The sequence below is a fragment of the Ahaetulla prasina genome, chromosome 7, assembly GCF_028640845.1.
Source record: "Ahaetulla prasina isolate Xishuangbanna chromosome 7, ASM2864084v1, whole genome shotgun sequence".
In the NCBI taxonomy this organism is placed as follows: domain Eukaryota; kingdom Metazoa; phylum Chordata; class Lepidosauria; order Squamata; family Colubridae; genus Ahaetulla; species Ahaetulla prasina.
The window spans coordinates 96833765-96854055 of NC_080545.1; the positions used below are offsets into that span (position 1 = coordinate 96833765).

At 40.9% G+C, this 20291-nt stretch overlaps 1 protein-coding gene across 8 annotated transcripts in view; it reads right to left on the minus strand.

Annotated features, from left to right (window-relative positions):
• The window catches only part of LOC131201789 (uncharacterized), a 169899-nt gene that overhangs the window by 74673 nt on the left and 74935 nt on the right, over positions 1-20291 (minus strand). For all 8 annotated transcript variants that reach the window (XR_009156010.1, XR_009156005.1, XR_009156007.1 and 5 more), the window contains exon 4: positions 2134-2269. The gene's annotated coding sequence lies outside the window, so the exon portion shown is untranslated. The remainder of the gene's footprint in view (positions 1-2133; positions 2270-20291) is intronic.

Sequence of the window (20291 nt, forward strand, 5' to 3'; positions counted from 1 at the left end):
TCGGGTTTAATGATTCCTTGACAAAAAGTAAATAGGAAACTTTCTAGTAAAAACCAAAGCATTTCCTTCCAGACTGATCTTTATTCATATAGCCATGTATTCAGGCAGTCCCCCCAGGACTCCGTCAACTTCCTGACCTTCGAACCTTCCGTCGCGAGCTCAAGACACATTTATTCATCTGTGCAGGACTGGCTTAGATTTTTAAATTTAGAGGGGTTTTAAATTGATTTTAATATTTATATTTGATATTTATATTTCTATTTTTAATAATTCGGGCGCTAGAATAAGTTTTTTAAGGATTATTTTAATTTATTGATTTTGATGTTTTATATGCCTGTAAACCGCCCTGAGTCCTTTGGGAGATAGGGCGGTATATAAATTCGAATAATAAATAAAAATAAATAAATAAAATAAATTCCACACCTGTTCACTGTTTTGTTTGGAAGTATGCCCAAGTCCTCACAACAACAACAACAACAACAACACACACACACACAGAATAGAGTGAGATATAAGAAACATCTAGGTAGTGTGTCTGGGGTGAGCCTATGTATGGGTATGGAATGAAAGGGAGTAACTTTACCAGTTTGTCTTCTAGTAAAAGGGTATTTTCTGATAAGAGTCATGTTTCAGTTGAATCGTTTTGTATGAGTACCCCCAATATATGCCAGGGGTGTTCTCATTTCTCTTTGATCAAATATCCTTGATTGCATACAATTAACTGTCAGAATGCCAGCTACCAAATACAATCCATGACTAAACTTCACTGCAAACCAGCTAACCGTCTGTCTTCTTCCGAATGAATCACCTGTAAATTCTCAAATTCCAAAAAATTAAAAAAAAATTAAAAAATCGTAAGACTGCCAAATATTTAATGTCAATCGAAATGCCAATTCAAATATTTGGCCAGTTATTCCCACAAATATTTAACTGGGTAGGTAGGCCACTGCCAAAGACTCTTCTGGGATCACAAAACTGTGACGGGAAAATTTTGGCAAAGGATTTGGTCCATCTCTTTTCTGAAGCAATTACACAGAGGCTCGACAATATAACTTAAAATGTCCACCATTACCATCCACATGGAACAATAAATAAATCACAGAGAGTGAGGCAGTTCTCAAGCAAGATTGGTTTCGGTGATACAAGCTGATGCAGGCCAGGAGGTACAATATAAACCACAAGCAAATTAAAATGCCTTACAAGGAGTCGGATTATTTGTGTGGACAACACACAGAGCCCCTCTCCAAGGAGAGTAAGAAATATGAAATATAAATAAATAAATAAATCTGCCTTTGTCTCTTTCTCCCTGGAAATGCCGAGAATCATACTATAAGCAAAATCACAAAGTAAGTAAGTACGTTGTTCTTCAAATGCAAACTTTCTCTTTGCCCTGAACTCGCCAGCTAGTCTTCAACTAGTCACCATCTCTTAGCATCACCCCACTTGTCCATATGTGCTACAGAAATGAAAATACAGGCGGGGTTACGATGACAGTAGTAATCTATGAGGATTGTACACCGCCCAGAGTTGCCTTTTGTGAATTAGATGGTTGTAAAATGATAAATATATATTTACAAAGGATAGTAAGCATTCATAATCGTATCACATTATAATGGTTCCAAGAGATACACGGGAAACAATTTCCTATTTTAGATGGAATGAGAAAGGCACGATCAGCCTACAGGCAAATCATGGGATAAGGTGAATTAAGAATGATTTGCCTAGGGGGTTTCTGAACTAGTACCTATTTTTCCCCAAACTGGGCTTGGGGTATCCCTCCTCCAATTAAGCTAAGGAGGAAGAATGGTCAGTTGGGCATGGTCCTACACCCTCAGTTCTTTAGCTCTAAAATGGGAATAGTAATAAAATGGCCTAGATAGTGAAACATGTTAAAAACATAATACAATAAAGCAGTGGTTCTCAACCTTTTCTTCACCACGGACCCCCTTTAAATACCTTTTGTGGCCATGGACCATGGCTACGGACCACCAAGACTTAACTCAAGAGTTAAATCGTAACATTTCTTCAAGCCTTCACGGGGCCCCTATAAACGCCCCCCCCCGCAGGGGTCCATGGACCACAGGTTGAGAACCACTATAATAAAGGATTAAAGGAAGACTGTGTTTAACTTACCACTTGGGCTAAACTATCAAACTCTCATATAGTCCTCAACAAGGCGGTGGCTAAAATCATCCCAAGCATCAAATCCATTTGCAGTCAGGAACGTTGCAGCTTTCTTTCATCTGCTACTGGAAGATTCCTGAATCAGCTGCAGGCAAATGAAAGGAAGGGGAGGGAGGGAAAAAACACACCAATGAAGCTTCCATTTCCAATTCATTCTGCTCTCTGAGTGGAGAGGTCAACAAAAAAAAAAAAAAAAGGTTATAAAAGAGCCATTTCATTTTTTTAAATGAAAATATTTCTTGTTATATTCTCCTTTTCCAAGCGCAAGTACTCCCATCTTCGTCCCCAGAAGCAGAGTGGGAAAGAAAAAGATATATAATAAATCCCGTACGAACTGTTTGTACTGTACAAATTGCAGAACTTAGCACATACTCCTAGCTGTAACATAATGAGGCTGCTTCAACTGTGTCCGTATCCTTTCTTGCCAATCTGTGATGCAAGAAGCTGCCTTGAATCCAGTTTCATAACAGGTTCTCAATTCACACCTACTCACAACAGGAAAACCCTTTCTGTTCCTAATCAATCCAAGAACAGTATTGCTTTTAACGATTAGTACAACAATCCTTGCTTCTTGTGGCCCAATACATACACTGCCTGCATCCGTATATTTTAATAACGTAATAATTTGACTCAAAGTTCTTTTGAGTTAGATGGAAGCAACATTCTACCTGAAAACTTACAGAAACTGTAAAACAGAACTACATAACTTACAACTTGTCAAGCAGAATAATTATTTTCTGAAAACTACCTATTTTACTCCCAAATGGATGTAGATGAGGGAACTTGTATCTAAACAGATCTGGAAGGCAGGAGATGCCAAAAGTCCAAAATATCATGAATATCCATTCAGATTTCTTTCATTTGCCAGATGTTCTAAATTCTGGATTTATTTCCCCCCCCCCTTTCATACACTGTAATTCCCAGTGAATAGCTAGAATACTAGGGCTGAGGGAAAAACAACAGCTTGATGATGGACTCAAAGTCAAGCTTGAGTTTTAGAACCAAATCTCCCAGAGGCAACTTGGCCCGTGGTGGACATCAAAAAAGCAAGGTGTCAGAGTGCAGAGTGCGGAAAAGAGCAACAAAGATGATTAGAGGATTGGAGGCTAAAACATATGAAGAATAGTTGCAGGAATTGGGTATGTCAACTGTCTAGTCCAATGAAAAGAAGGACTAGGTGTGACATGATGGCAGTGTTGTAATATCTAAGGGGTTGCTACAAAGAAGAGAGGGTCAACCTATTCTCCAAAGCACCTGAAGGTAGGGCAAGAAGCAATGGATGGAAATTAATCAAGGAGAGAAGCAACCTGGAACTAAGAAAAAAATTCCTGACAGTGAAAACAATTAATCAGTGGAGTGACTTGCCTCCAGAAGTTGTGGGTGGTCCAACAATGGAGGTTTTTAAGAAGGATTTGGACAACCATTTATCTGAAATGGTATAGCGTTTCCTACCATAGCAGGGGGCTGGACTAGAAGACCTCCAAGATCCCTTCTAACTCTGTTATTCTGTTATTCAACTGTGAGATAGATATCACCATCCTGAGACACTCTGCCTGATCAAGACTAAGGAAAGTTACTCATGTACAACATCAAGTGGATCAAATAATGGAAAAACCAGAAAGCTGCTTTCAGTCATTCAGCGGAGACCAGCCAAACAGCAAGTGTAGTTAAATATGTAATAAATATATGTATCTCAACCAGCAAAAAAATAATAAAAATCTCCTGTCTCCAATCCTTTTAACTAGAGACAACAAGGATCAACTCTGAGACATAGTGAAGGTAAACGTGTGTTCTGCCAATGTACTGCAGCCCTAGTCCTTTGCATCAGTAGGCAAACATAACTTTCGAAACACATTACCTAGTAAAGAAAAAAAAATAGCAAAGCATACAATCAATCAGCCACCTGATTGAAAACACTCACATACAGCAATGGTTCCCACTTTCAGTCTTGGTTTTCCTGAGCAATCCATTTATTCTGCCAGCCAACATGGCCCAACAATGGGGGAATGAACTCTCCTGGTTATCTTCTTCTTTGGAAAACAGGAACGCTTTGTATTGTTATCCATTTCTTTGTGCCTCCAAGGAGCCTACATAGTCCACCTGCAGGCCGAGATATTCTATCCTAGAGTAGTCCTGACTTCCAAAGTTGATTGACAGAAAAAGAGAGAAGGAAGAGAGAGAGAGAGAGAGAGAGAAAGAGAGAGATCAAAGAAAGCAGGTGTCGAAAGAAGAGGGCAAGAGAAATAAGGTGTGACATACAGCACTTTCATTTTTTCTTCTTCTTTTTGGAAAGTTCCATTCTTAGGTGACTAAAAAAAAAATCTAGAAAACTTGCCTGCCAGATGAGACCGGTCTCCTGTACTATTCATAGCAAGCAAGAAACTCAGCTCTCTGAGTCTTGAAATCATTCACTAAGAATAGAGGGAAATGTCAATTCCCAGCAAGAGACCTTGCCTCCTATTAGCATACAAAGGTGGCCACGTGCCCCTCCGATTGCCAAAAGCACATCCCCTGACTCATCCAAGCCACGCGGAGAATTGCGGAGAACGAACAATTTCCTCTCTGCCCAAACCCTGTTGTGCATTGTAAACAGGACAGAGTGGAGGTATCCTGCTTGCTTTGATGGTAATTCCAACCCAAGCTCAACTTTGCTCAGCGCTGCAAGGAGGTGGCCAAATCTGAGCTTTGAGTCAGCCCTCAATTATACACCGAAGGAAATTAGTCAGCAGCACGCAGCACATGTTTTGCAATGAGTAGCTGTTCAGGCTCTCATGCAATGTTGCTTCTGACAAATGCCTGGCAATGCCCGAAGCCCAGGAAAATTCCATAGACCAAAAAAAAAAAAAAAGGAAAAAAAGAAATGAAAGACAGCGGGGGAAGCGAAGACGAAAAGAGAAAAAACAAAGTGGCTGATTTGTAAAAGTATCGTGCCCGAAACCATGTTTAACTCGATCTCATTCTACAGCCTGTGTATTTGTTTATTCGTTCAATTTATATGGCTGCCCATCTCTCCTATGTGATTCAGGGTAAGTTCACGACAATTATAAAGAACGGAAAGAATAAAAATATATAAATAAAAGCAACGAACGCAAAAGCAACAAAACATACAAAACCCTGAAAAATGTAATAATCACAGAAGGTAAATATGATCAATACATCCACTTCACTGTGATCTGACTTGAAACACCACACAGGGTTAGGGACGGTGGAGAACGGAAAGACAAGAATATTCTCTCTTACATGTACACACACAAAAAAGGAAACGAGACCCTTTCTTGTGCGTGCCGAGAAAAATAATTGGACAGAGTACAATCAGCTACTGATGGCATGGTGGTAAAATTAGCTCCTTTCAGGATTTGTTAAGATACAGAACGAAAGTTCTTCAGCTTTTCTTGAACCATCACACAGTCCTTGGATTATAAAAGAACTATCAACTGGATAATGGAAGGAACAGCAACTGCGCTGACAGACTGAAAATAAGGGCATGCTCCTTTGGAAATAAAGCTAGTTTTCCTCAGATTGCTTCATAAAGGATAAAAATCACCTCAACACTTTGGGTTGAGAATGCAAATAAGTTCTAATACGGATATGGGACTCCAGGGGAGATATATGTCCATGAAAAATTGGCCAGATCTGACTCCAAAGTCTCCTCTTGTGCAGATAGAGTGGCAGATTGAATATCATCAATGTATCTAAAAGCTGTATTCACCCATTTCAGCCGATTTTTGACTTAACCCATTTTTCTAGGTGACAGCACAAAAATATATGAAACTCTTTACTGCCATCTAATGATTGGCTGTTTACAGTCCAAATGTAGTAACCCTAATGTGATTTCACAGTTTATAATTCATGGAGGATGAGTTTACTATAAGCTATTACATGAGAGAAAGAGAGAAGTGTAGTTGAATTACCAGAATTGGACCAGAGACATCACCTTACTCAACCATGGAGCTCATGTGGCCCAGCCTGTCTTTCTTAGTGAAGTCTTCTCCACAAGACGGCTGCAATTGTCAATGAAATAATGGGGAGACTGATCCTATGTAAGGTATCTTACATCACACCAAGGAAAACAAGACATTTATTTATTTATTTATTTATTTTTATACTTTTATACCGCACCATCTCCCGTAGGACTCAGAGTGGTTCACAGGCATATTAAAAATACAACAATAATAAATAAGCAATTTAAAACCCAATTAAAACAAAATATTTCAATCGCCAAAATGACTAAAACGGTAAAAACCAGTTAAAACCCATTTAAAATTAACTAAAATATTTTATTTCTTAGGCTAGTCCAGCTCGTTGAAATAATAAAGTCTTCAGTTCACGCCTGAAGGTCCGGAGGTCTGGGAGTTGCCGTAACCCTGGAGGAAGCTCGTTCCACAGGGCCGGTGCTGCCACAGAGAAGGCCCTCCCCCTGGGGGTCGCCAACCTGTATTGCTTGGTCAACGGCACCCGGAGGAGGCCCGCTCTGTGGGAGCGCACCGGTCGTTGGCTATTTCAAACCCCTCCAATCCATACATGCAGCAGACTGACACCCACCATGAAGATGAAGCACGACCACAAACGCGAAGCCAAACAACAGCAATGCAACTCACCAATTCAAATCCCCCTGCATCTCAAACCAACCTAGCACAACTAAGCCCCTCCCAACAGAACACACCCCCAGCCAATCAGAGCACAGCCAACCCCACCATCCAATTAGAGCACAGCCAAACTCCCACCCAATCAGAACACACCTCCACCCAATCAGAACACAGCCAAGCTTCCAACCAATCAGTTCAAACCCCCACTAGCAGTTAAAAGGAAGAAACAGCAGCGATCATACATTTCTCCTACAAATAGGAAGCTGTAAGCACCTAGCCTGATGATGACGAATGGGATTTCGTCGAAACGTCGCCAAGACACTTCAAATTTTACGCGGGAGAAAACCCGAATAACCAAAGACCTACATACAAACACCCGCGAAAACCTCAGAAAACATATACATACATACATACATACATACATACATACATACATATATATATATATATATATATATATACACACACACATATATATATACACACACACATACATACATACATACATACATATATATACACCCCCCCAGGCTGTGAGCCATTTGAAACCCGGCCGTGGAAGCAGTGGGTGAGCGTGTGTGCGTGCGCATCCCCCCCTTGTGGAAGCTGCGCACGTGTGCTCACACTTGCACACCGCTTGCACAGAACCATCCCCTCTCCTCCCCCCTGATGGTCCACAAAGTCAGAAAGGTTGGGGAACTCTGACATAACAGACTTAACCAAATCAGTTTAAAGGCCTAGAAGCTGAATTCGTAGATTACTCAAAGCTTAACTGAACCTTGATCTTGCAAGCAAAGGGTCTGACATCTATCCATCCATTCATCCATCCATCCATGCAGATGGATAATTGCAGAAAAAATAATTGCTACCAACCTGCCTCCCATTGAGGACCTGTATACTGCACGAATCAAGAAGAGGGCCGTGAAAATATTTACAGATCCCTCACATCCAGGACATAAACTGTTTCAACTCCTCCCCTCAAAACGACGCTATAGAGCACTGCACACCAGAACAACTAGACACAAGAACAGTTTTTTCCCGAAGGCCATCACTCTGCTAAATAAATAATTCCCTCAACACTGTCAAACTATTTACTAAATCTGCACTACTATTAATCTTCTCACCGTTCCCATCACCCATCTCCTTCCACTTATGACTGTATGACTGTAACTTTGTTGCTGGCAATCCTTATGATTTATATTGATATACTGACCATCATTTGTGTTGTAAATGTTGTATCTTGATGAACATATCTTTTCTTTTATGTACACTGAGAGCAGATGCACCAAGACAAATTCCTTGTGTGTCCAATCACACTTGGCCAATAAAAAATTCTATTCTATTCTATTCTATTCTATTCTATTCTATTCTATTCTATTCTATTCTATTCTATTCTATTCTATTCTATTCTATTCTATTCTATTATCCCAGCACTCCAAAACCATTTAAAGCAGCTCCTTTTAATGAACAGCGACAAAGAGGAAAGCAAGGAAATTGTCGCAGGCATTTCACCATCCAGCCTGGCCCAACTAAATGCAGAATTTAAACCACGGCTATTAAGTTCTCCACCAGCCCACAAACAAACTGTGGTAGTAGCAGGAACCAAATTGAAAAATCTCAGAAACCAAGTTTTTGGGGGAGGGAGAAAAAAAGAGAGAGAAAACCAATGCTTCAAAAGCTCACTTTGGAAAACTGCCAAATACTGGGAAGAGAATGCCTAAAGTCTGATCAGTTTGTAGGTCTCAAAGCACTAGGTATCACTACCCATCACTTAAAAAAAACCAAAACCCCAACCCAGTCCTTTGAACATAGATGAAAGTTAATTGAGATTATTGTACTTGACTCAGAAGGGGGGGAGGGCAAAAGAACACCAAAAAAAGCTGCCGATCTCCAGTCCATAACCCATAAAACTGGACTGTACAATGGGGTCAAACATTCATACTGTATCTGTATTAGTCAGCTGAAGTCCAGGCCAACCTCACTGACTAAGAGCATGGGTAGCATTACAAATAGCTGTTTCACTCACACCTGCTGCAAAGATAAATCCTCATTTTCCCCCTAACTGGCACTGAACTAACAGCAAAGGATGTTAATGTTATAGATGAGAAACCAAGAGTTTTTCAGCCTTGCAAATCTTTTTAGCACGTTACAAATACTGTTTTCCGGGATTCCCCCTTAAGCATGTTAAAGCAGAAACATTCCTTCTCCATTTTTCAAGCCGCAGTATCAGTGGTCGGTTGCTACCAGTTCGGGCAAACCAGTACCGGCGGCGGCAGGAGCTCCACCCGCCCACCTGAAAGCTTCTGCGCATGCACGAGCACACGCACACATGAGCGAACCGGGATTTGGAATCCGCCCCTGAGCAGTATGTCTAGCACACAGAGAAAATGTTCTTCTCTCCTGAGCTGAACAGATACTGCTCTAAGAGAGCAACAGAATATGACAGTTTCCTAATTGCAGAAATTATTTGAAAAGTTCCAGCTACTATAGTTATCAGTTAGAATTCAGAGAAGAACAAAAAAGATGATTAGGGGCCAGGAGTTTAAAATACTGTATATGAAGAACGGTTGCAGGAATTGGGTATGTCTAGTCTAATGAAAACGACTAGGGGTGACATGATAGCCGTCTTGCAATATCTGACAGGCAGCCACAAAGAAAGGGGTGTGTGTGTGTTAAGGTATTCTCCAAAGCACCTGAAGGCAGGACAAGAGATAATGAATGGAAACTAATCAAAGAGAGAAGCAACCTGGAATTAAGGAGAAACTTCCTAACAATGAGAACAATTAATCAGTGGAACAACCTGCCTCCAGAGGTTTTGGGTGCTCCATCACTGGAGGTTTTTAAGAAGAGATTGGACAGCCACTTTTCTGAAATGGTATAGGGTCTCCTGTTTGAGCAGGGGGTTGGACTAGAAGACCTCCAAGTATTAACACTGTGCATTAAATCTGGAAAGTAAATGACATTCATTTTTATAAAGGATTCTATTCTATTCTATTCTATATCACGTTTCTTCTGCTTATTGTTTTCTCTTGTGTTTTTGACTTGCTAACAGATGCTTTCATTGTCAGTAAAGTGCCACATAGATAATAAATTTGAATAAAATTAAGACTAAAAACAATTCTGTCTTGTGGTCCTGGAGACCTTAGTTTCAGGGACAGTCTTCACCCTCAGAAAAATGCAGCCATTTATTTTCATCGTCTTTCTTGGCTACTGTTTTTATTTTTTTAAAAGAAAACAGAGAATGTACCACAGGTAGCCCTCAACTTAAAACCGTTTGTTTAGTAACCATTCAAGCTTACAGCGGCACTGAAAAAAAGCAACTTGGGATGTTTTTTACATGACTGCTGCAGCATTCCCATGGTCATGTGATCAAAATTTGGATGCTTGGGAAACTGGCTCAGATTTATGACGGATGGTCATGTGCTCATCTTTTGTGACCTTCTGATAAGCAAAGTCAAAGAGGAAGCCGGATTTGCTTAATAACCAGGTTACCAACTTACCACCTGCTTAACAAGTGTGGCAGGAAAGATCGCAAATATGGGGCTAAACTCACTTAACAATTGTCCTGCTTAGCAAAAGAAATTTTGGGCTCAATAGTGGTCACAGGTCAAGGGCTACCTGTTCTTTCCTTCTACTAATAAACTGGCTACCGTGAAAACTATTTTTATAGCAAGTCCCGCTCCAGAAGCTTAATGTGACAGGATAAGCAAATGAATATCTAAAGTATAGTTTCTATCAAAATTTCTCTCTCCACGTTGGCATCAAGACACAAGTCACAAAACGATAAAGATGCCCTTCAGTTGAGTTCAATTCTTGAGAGTTATGGAGACATTCAAATATTTTCCTTTCCTACAGAAGCCATCATCTACTTGTAGGGTGTTTTTGAACATCCTAGTCTAGCCTAGAGCCAGGATTTCCTATTCCTCCTATCCAAGGGCTAACCTTAGCTTCTGAAGCTAAGGCAAGTATCGTGGAATTGTTGCTACCTGCTGAAACCAAGTTATATTGAGGGGAAAAAGGCTAAAACTGGGCAGGCAGAGAAATAGCCTGACTGTAAGAAAATGATGATGGGATGAATAGTGGTTGACATGGGCAGAAGGCATCTGTACAGCCAATGTCTATGGAGATTCTCAGTCATCCAGGTCATGGCTGTCCCAAAGGTGTTTTTTCAAAAGGCAACTGGATTTTCTTGATTTTTCTAGAAGACCTTTTGCTTCTTATCCGAGAAGCTTCTTTAGTTCTTTGTCTTCAGCACAGATAAACCTCCAAGTGACGTCAACGAGTCTCAGAGAGAGTACTAATGATCAAATGACTGCAAGAGGGAAAAAACCTTTCATTCTCCACCATTCTATCAGGATCAAAGAAGTTTCTGAAAAGTGGAATATCTTCGAAGAAAAACAAAGGAAGTCCAGTTGCCTTTTGGAAAAGCACCTTTGGGACTCTACAGTCAACATATCTGAAATCTGGGCAGTATCACATAGGATACTGGACCACAAAATAGAATTTTTAAAAAACTGGTATGTTGTGTGAACTTAGCCTCCAGTTAATGGTCTAATGCAGGGGTCTGCAAACTTGGCTCTTTTAAGACTTGTGGACTTCAACTCCCAGAGTTCCTCAGCTGGCTGAGGAACTCTGGGAGTTGAAGTCCACAAGTCTTAAAAGAGCCAAGTTTGCAGACCCATGGTCTAATGCGGTTCTCAACCTGTGGGTTGGGGCCCCGTTGGGGGTCGAATGATGATTTGCCAGGGGTCGCCTACGACCATCGGAAATATGGGAAGTATACTTGCGAGTCGAAGAATCGCGCTCCAGTGGTTGACTCCACAAGCCAGCTGCAGGCTCTTCAAATCGCTAGCCGAATTCGGCTTCAGGCGCGATGAATTAAAAAAGAGAGAAATCTTTGCTCTGATGTCTCCCTCTCAAGCCAGCTGCAATCACTCCCAATCGCTAGCCTAATCTGGCTTCAGGCGTCATAAACTTAATAGGGGAGGAGTCTCCGCTTTAATGCCTCCGTCCTCAAGGCAATCGCAAGCAGTTCAGATCGCTAGCCAATACGGCTTCAGGCGCGATAAATTCAAAACGAAAATAATTTTACTGTTGGGGGTCGCCACATCGTGAGGAATTGTATTAAAGGGGTCACCACATCGTGGGGAATTGTATTAAAGGGGTCGCCATATCGTGGGGAATTGTATTAAAGGGGTCGCAGCACTATAAAGGTTGAGAACCACTGGTCTAATGTATCATTCAAGCCCAGGAAATTGGTTTCATTAATTAAATCATGGTTTAGCTAACAGAAGGTGCATTTTCTTGCAAACACAGCATTGTCCTAAATTCTTGTTTGGTTAGCTATGGCTTGGTGAATATTTAACAACTGCCGAGTTTCACATATCACACTAAGTGAAAAGCAAATAAACCACGTCATGGCTTAGCATGTGACGTGAAACAGGTGATAAAATAGTTTATGGGACGAGGAAAAGGCACATATTTTCAGAAAAGGATTTTTTTTTTAATTTCATGGACAATGAAGTAAGATATTTTATCTTAGTAACAAGATAAAATACCCTTTGCTGTCATTTTTATGCATACACAAAGGCACACATTAAAATGAAATTCCAATCTCCTCTCTCGAATGAAAAAATCCCACCCATTGAACCGTGTTACCATCCCAAGGGTAACAATAATAATATAATAACAGTCACAGTATCAAAAAAAGTGCCCGTGTTATATATGTTCATTTTGAATATATAGCCGAAAAAAGAGCTTTGAGATATAATAGCAGATAGTAACACATCTGAATGATCCCTCACAAAGTCAGTTTGGCTTTGAAGGGTCCTTGGTGCTCTCTGAGTTTGATTGTTTCCTTGCAGATGTGTCATTACCCAAACTAGGTAACATCACGGTGTCACGGCTAGGACTAGCACTGATGAAATTGCCTGGTTTGGGGAATGCAACATCTGCAAGAAAACCACCAAGCTCAGAGAGCTCCAGGGACCCCTCAGTTCCAACCCTGAGCTACAAATATTCTCCTTTATTGGTACAATAGTCTTTGTCAATGGGGGGCTGAAAACATAGAGGAGAAAGGGGCACAAGAAATGTATGGCTCACAATCTCTCCAAAGATCAATGCAGAGTTTATGTTTCTGGTCCTATTTTACTCCCACAACAATCTTTCAGGTTGATTAAGCTAAGATACAGAAGATGAGTCCACAAAAGCAATCCACCATTACTAGCTCGATTCACTCTAATCCAGTAGATTTCTCAGCCTGGCAACTTTCAGATGTATGACTTTCAGCGCCCCAAATTCTCTACTCAACATGGCCAACTCTGGAAGTTGAAGTCCACACATTTGAAGTTTGTCCAGGTTTGGAAGCTCTTTGACCATACACAGGGGCATCCTGAATCCGCCCACACATTTAACTACTCTCTCAAATGCTCAGATTGTAGTTGTACAACTTCCACAATTCCTGCTCTAATGAACTACCTCACATTGGGTCCATTTTTCCAGCTTTTCTAAGGTGTCCCAAAAAACCCCAACTTCTCCGAGATACAACAAGCCACCTTTTTCCCCAGGCGCTCAGAAAACAATCTGATGGGACGCAGGATAAAATGTTGCCTTTATAAATATAGAAAAAGGGACAATGAAGAAAATAAAACAGTAAATGAGATATGGGACAAAAGGTATAAATAGAAAAGAAGGCCACTAAGAAATGTTGTTTAAAAACTAGGATATATTTATATGTTGTATGTTATCTTTGTCAGATTGTGTGTTATAATAAAATAATTTTTTTTTTAAAAAAATTGTCTTTCGAGGAGATAACAAATATAATAACAGGATGGCTTCAAAAATATAAATCATCTTGTAACAAGGGGTTCTTTATTTCTACTACTGTGGGACTGGATTTCTTCGAGGTTTGATTGCTGGGATTTACAAGAAACAGCGACTCAGTCAGATGATTCATTCCAAAATGATACTATATTGTGAGGCCCCTTCTTGGACAGTTTGCTCCTGCACTTTGGCCTCCTCCCTGAAAGACCATGGAGGACTCAGTGCATGGTGGTTGGAGGGTGAGAAGATGTAATTCAGTAGGGGGGGAAAACCCTCCATTCTCCATGAAAATCTTACCAGAAATAAATTCTAGCTGGGAAAAATCTCAATCCAGAATCACACTCCATCACTGCAATCTAAATTCAGCTAGAGAAAAAGTCCTATGATGTTTCCCATTTCTTGCATGGAAGAATTCTTAGTTTCTGCTTCCCCTAAGCTTCTTCCGACAGTCACCTGAGGTAGATCCTAAGCAGTTGATGCACTTGAGAGACTGCTTTCAAGAAGAAGAAACAAATATGTCAAGGGCAAAGCTTTGTCATGCATTCCCTACACCTTTAATCTTCAATTCATAGGGCTTCATGTTTTATTCAGACTGGTGCTTAGTGGAACTGGTCCCCAAAGCTGGCAAAACAGACTTCATTTTTATTTCAACAGCACGAAACACAAAATCAATATAACCGGGGAGGGGGATGGATTTAGGGAAGTTTCTCTACCTGATCTGCTGTGTATAAACCTTCCCCTTGGCACAAGCCATGGTGGCTTGCCTCTGTAGTAGGGGACAGATATGATCTGCCTAATGACCAGCTGGGTGGGTGTGGCTAGGTGACTGGGTGGGCGTGGCCAACTCGATGTCACTCATGTCGAGGGGCACCTTGCCAGCCTCTACTCACCCCTCCCCTCCCAGCCACTCCTCACCTGTCCGCCTGGGCTCCTTAGGGCTCCAGCTGGAAGCAGTTGTTGGCGCTAAGCAGCCACCATGAGAAAGAGTTGGCAAAAAAGCTCAGCTCAAATTGGATCTGACCAAGGAAAAGGCTCGGCAGAAGCACCTCACTGAGGACTACGAGCACAGGCTTTCCAAGCAGAGGGAAGACCTGCGGGAGTGCAAGGCCAGGTGCCAGCGCCTGGAGGCTCAGCAGGCTGAGATGGTCAGCCAGTTCCAGGCCATGATGGAGTCTCACTGGAACAAGGCCCTCCGGCTCTTCGCCACTAGCGGCACTTCGCCCCAGTCTTCGCCCAAAGCCCCACACCAGGAGGCTGAAGCAGACCCCCAAGTCAGAATTTCTACACCCCTCCAACCCACACAAAAAGACCCCAAAGAGGGAGATTCTCTGCAGCAACACAAACATTCATTGCACGTATCTGTCCCAGGGGCCTTAGTTTGAGGACCCCTGATTTAGTGCAATACAAAAACTGCAAATAATTTTTCTACGGACCATCAAAATTTTCTCATGGACCACCAGTGACCGCTGCTCTGGAGGGCATCAGGATCAGGGAAAGCTGTTTTATGATCTGGTATATTCCTCCCTTTCTCCCAATAAAATCTTCCAAGCTTAGCCTCAAAAGGGGATAAATTTACCTCTTATGTACAAAGAGGCTAGCTGAATACACAACACATAATTTTTGGCAAACGGTCCCTTGTTTGTTCAAAGACACACATTCTGGGAGAGATGGACAAGAAGACTGAACTGTAGGAAGCTGTCACTAGAAATAGTATTAATTTCAACTGGTACCGCCCCCAACTCTCAATGGCTTTGTAAATCTGGGCACTGTCTACAAAACCAATAGAGAAGCTAGCAAGTCTAATAGGCAATCTGCCTGGCACCCGCTCATTGAATTCCTACTAACCATGAGGGAAATCTTTAGTCTCTGCAATGTCTTCCTAGTAGATATTTTATTAGAAAGGCCAGATATCCTTGCTAGGAACTCAACATCTTGATAGCATCTATTAGTGAATGGTGTTTGGCCTTCCCCCCTTGTTATGGTCCCCTGTCCCAGGTAACAGAGCAAGAGAACTAGAAGTTGTCTTAACTTCCCTTCTCTACTCTAAGGTATTAGGAAAGTCAAGAGATGGCTGGGCCCAGGCTGCTTGGTAAACAGAGCAGGACCAACTGGCTGGTAAGTTAACTGCCCCAGGAGAGTTGGCTGAACCTATCCTGAGAACTATTAGTAGTCCCACATTTATGGACGGCTGGAAGAATTTTCTCATCCAGAAAAAAAATATCATTTATTTGTCCATCGTATTTATATGGCCACCCATCTCTTTTTTTTTTTTTACTATTTTTTTACTTCCCTGTGTTATTATCTTGATTTGACAGGTTTGGAATAGGGGAAGTATGTTCCTTTATTTATTTAGTATCCCGCCTTTATTATTTTTATTATTTTAATATTTAGAAGAAAATGTGGACCAAACAAAACTGGGATGGAGATGAATGGACATGCCTGCAATGTATTAACCAAACAAAAACCTTCCCAAGTACTTGTCATGATCTAGCACAAATTTCACCATGATTTATTCAGTTTCTGCAGAGACGTCTTCATTACTCAAGACGCGCACACACATGTACATAAAATCTCCAATCTGCCTGCTTCTCTATTTACTGTTTTTATACTGCAATGTTTCACAAGACAGTGCTGTGTTGCTTTTTTCTGGCTTAGCATCTTATATGAATCCATCCTGTTAAATTACTATAGCATTCAATGCGCTGTACAAATAAAGCCAGAAAATTTATTAAGCCAACTTAAATTTGACTTTTGCAAATTCAGCCAAGTGCTGCATGTTGTTTCTTTATCATCTGTAAGGGCTGTAAGATGGAGGACTGAGGTTAGGTTAGGACAAAAAGCATTGGGTGGAAACTAATCAAGGAGAGAAGCAACTTAGAACTAAGAAAACATTTCCTGACAGTGAGAACAATTAACCAGTGGAACAACTTGCCCCCAGAAATTGTGAATGCTCCATCACTGGAAGCTTTTAAGAAGAGACTGAACAACCATTCATCTGAAATGATAAAAAGTTTCCTGCCTAAGCAGGGGGTTGGACTAGAAGACCTCCAAGGTCCCTTCCAACTGTTATTGTATTCGGTTCTGTTCTGATCAGATATAGTAGATTATGCTTTTCTTTAAAACTGTAACAAATATCATTTTATGATAGGTTAGACTGAGAAATCATGATTAGCTAAGACCCAGGGATTTAAACCCAGATGACCCCTATTTAATATTCTGGCTATTCCAACTCAGCTGACTTAGTAGAAGAACGTGGGCTCATGCAATCCCTAATTTCTAAGAGAGTTGAAGACCAATATTCTATTTCTGCCTGTGCTTGCACTGACTTTTCACTATGGCACTGCTGAATTTCCTATGAAGCTTGCAAGTTCAAAAGCAACAGGCCTGGCCCACTTTGCTTTAGAGGACACCCAGATGATTGTAGGCTGTGTACACCATACAGAAGATATAACAGCAAAGAAAAGGATAGAGGAATTGCTACATAGCCTTTCATTGTCTGGCTGCTCATAGCAACAGATAAAAGCTTCCCTGTTTTGGTTTTGGTTTTTTTTTTTCATGATGTGCCAGGAGATGTATGTAAAGCAGGCTGAGTTGTATAGAGGAAAAATATGGGGCACCCTGAATGATGAACAAGAAACGGAAGGTAGATAATGTGTTTATTGTTAAATTGCTGCCCTGAAGGATAGAGACTTTTGCATTCCTGAATAAGTACCTAGGATTGAGAGGGAAAGGAGAAAGGCTTAATGCTGTTTATTTAACGTTTCTCCTCTGCTTAATGCAGCAGCTCTAAATGGGGAACAAGCATGGAGCTTGGGCACAATCCAACTTCCTATATTTTCCTTGTTGTTATTCAGTCGCTGACTTGTGTCTGACTCTTCGTGACCCCCATGGATCATGACAAGCCAGGCCCCATCGTCCTCCATTGTCTCCCAGAGTTTGCCCAAATTCATGTTTGTTGTGTTGATGATACTATCTAACCATCTCAACCTCTGTCATCGCCTTTTCCTTTTGCCTTCCATCCTTCCCAACATAAGGGTCTTTTCCAACGAGTCGTCTCTTCTCATTTGGTGGCCAAAGTATTTGAGCTTCAGCTTCAGTATCTGTCCTTCAGGACAGCCACCGTTGGCTATAAGGGGCGTGCATAAGAGCACAAAAGTGCCTACCGTTCCTGTCCTATTATTCTCTTTATTATATCAAATTAACATAGCTGTTGCATACTTTTACTTATATATATATATTTTTCTTTCATGATGTGTTGTTTTTTATTTATGACGATGTTTGTGTATACTGTTGCGACAAAAATAAATAAATAAATAAATAATAAATTTCGTTGATTGACCGATTGGATCTCCTCTCAGTCCAAGGGACTCTCAAGAGCCTCCCCCCAGCACAATTCAAATTTCACTACACTTTAAAAAAAAACAAAAAACTACACTGTAATTTTACAATCCTAAATTATGTTACACTGTTTTCTGATTCTGAAACAATACTATAGCCTGTAAATTTACTATAATTGTGTCATGATGAAGAGCAGAGAAGAGACTATGGTGAAAACTTCATTTAATATACTTGTTTTAGTGAGAAGACAGATTTCCATATGAATAAACCCTTCACCTCAAAAGCAACTGACAAATTTGCGTTTCTGAAGAGTCCAAACAGGGCACTTACGTTTACATTAAATCACACAATATAAATTTTATTTATGCACTACGATGCAAAACTGCATTAACTTATGTCAATATCCATTATATGCCGAAGAGTGTCAATCTGCAGATGATGTAGAGTAAAATGCTACAGCAATGGACATTTGGGAAGAATGGATCATTCCTTGCCCACAACTAGTTTGTTAAATCAAAGCATCACTATACTGTAGAAACAACTAGATCAGCGGCGTCAAACTCAATTTCATTGAGGGCCGCATCAGGGCTGTGTTAACCATGGGGGGCCAGGCGGATGTGGCCGACTGGGTAGGCATGGCCAGCTTGATACTACTCCCCAAACTGCTGGCATGTTTCCTCTTCGTATTGGGTAGGCCACGCAGGCCCAATGTGTCCTCTTTGGTCTGGGTAGATTGGGTAGACTGGGCCGAAGAGGTGTTCTGGGTAGACTGGATAGACTGGGTAGACTGGGCTGAAGCCACGCTGGCCTGATCTTTCCTCTTCACACTGGGTAGACCAGGGCAGCTCCAAGAGCCGTCTGATAACATCGCAGGCCTGACACCCCTCTACTAGATTATGATGCTAGGGTCCTTGGGATGATTATATATAATATATATATAACAACAGAGTTGGAAGGGACCTTGGAGGCCTTCTAGTCCAACCCCCTGCCCAGGCAGGAAACCCTACACCATCTCAGTCAGATGGTTATCCGATTACCTCCTCAGGAGTTAAACATTTGGTGGATGGAGCATACAATCTGAATCCAGATGAACAAAAGTTCTTTCTGCTGGGAATTGCTTGAAGCACGTAATGCAAATGGAAACTGAACGGAAACTAACGAAGAAGAGAACTGACCTAGAACTAAGGAGAAATTTCTTGACAGTGAGAACAATTAACCAGTGGAACAACTTGACTCCAGAAGTTATGAATGCTCCATCACTGGAGGTTTTTAAGAAGAGACTGAACAACGATTTGCCTGAAATGTTATAGAGTTTCCTACTTGAGCAGGAGGTTGGACTAGAAGACCTCCAAGGTGCCTTCCGACTTTGCGATTCTGATTCTGCAAGAGTGTCTATCCAGTTGCTAGAAAGAGCATTCTAGGTGTCTAACATAATCTTTAGGGTCGTCATCTATCTCTACTTCCATAGCTTTTTCATTTCTTTCAAAGCCACTAAGCACAGTCTTGATGTTAAGAATTTGACAAGGAGGTTAAAGAAATTGACTTGTGGAGTCAACAAATCCAATAACACAAGGTAGAAAGCGTGCTTCCCAGCACTGATACTAAGCCTAACAAAAACATTAAGTGATATACACATTCTTTACATGCAGAAACTAAGATCGTGTATTATTCATCATGTACTGAGTAAATTGCAATTCTCTAGATTTATATCATATGCCAGGTCATCACCACAGAAACCACATTACCGCTTAATTGATCTGTGAACACAGAGAAAAAAGGTATCTTAATAAAATTATCCTCTTGGATTACAATAGAACAAAAATATAAACAGTTTTCATTCATTCATGCCTCTCACTGCCCCTCTCAAATTGAAATTGACCATCTTTTTAATATATTGCTCTACTACCACTTTTCTGTGTATAAAGAAAAATGTTAAGAAAAAACAGCTAGTAGGATGACAAATTCTACCAAAACTGTTCAAACAGAATCTATCACTATGAACCTAGTCTGATGAAATCATTCACCCAAATTACTTACAGGGAGATGAAAATATTGTTTCACTGACAGGAATTCTGTTTTTTCTTCATATCATATAATTTTTTAACCTGTTATACCAGGGGTCTCCAACCTTGCCAAATTTAAGACTTGTGGACTTCAACTCCCAGAATTCCTCAGCCAACTTCACTTGTGGACTTCAACTCCCAGCTTTTCTGGCTGAGGAATTCTGGGAGTTGAAGTCCACAGGTCCTAAAGTTACCAAGGTTGGAGACCCCAGTATTTAGAGTCATTGTGAGATAGGCAGCAGTGGTGGGATTCTACTGGTTCTACCTGGTTCGGGCAAACCGGTAACAATGGCAGGAG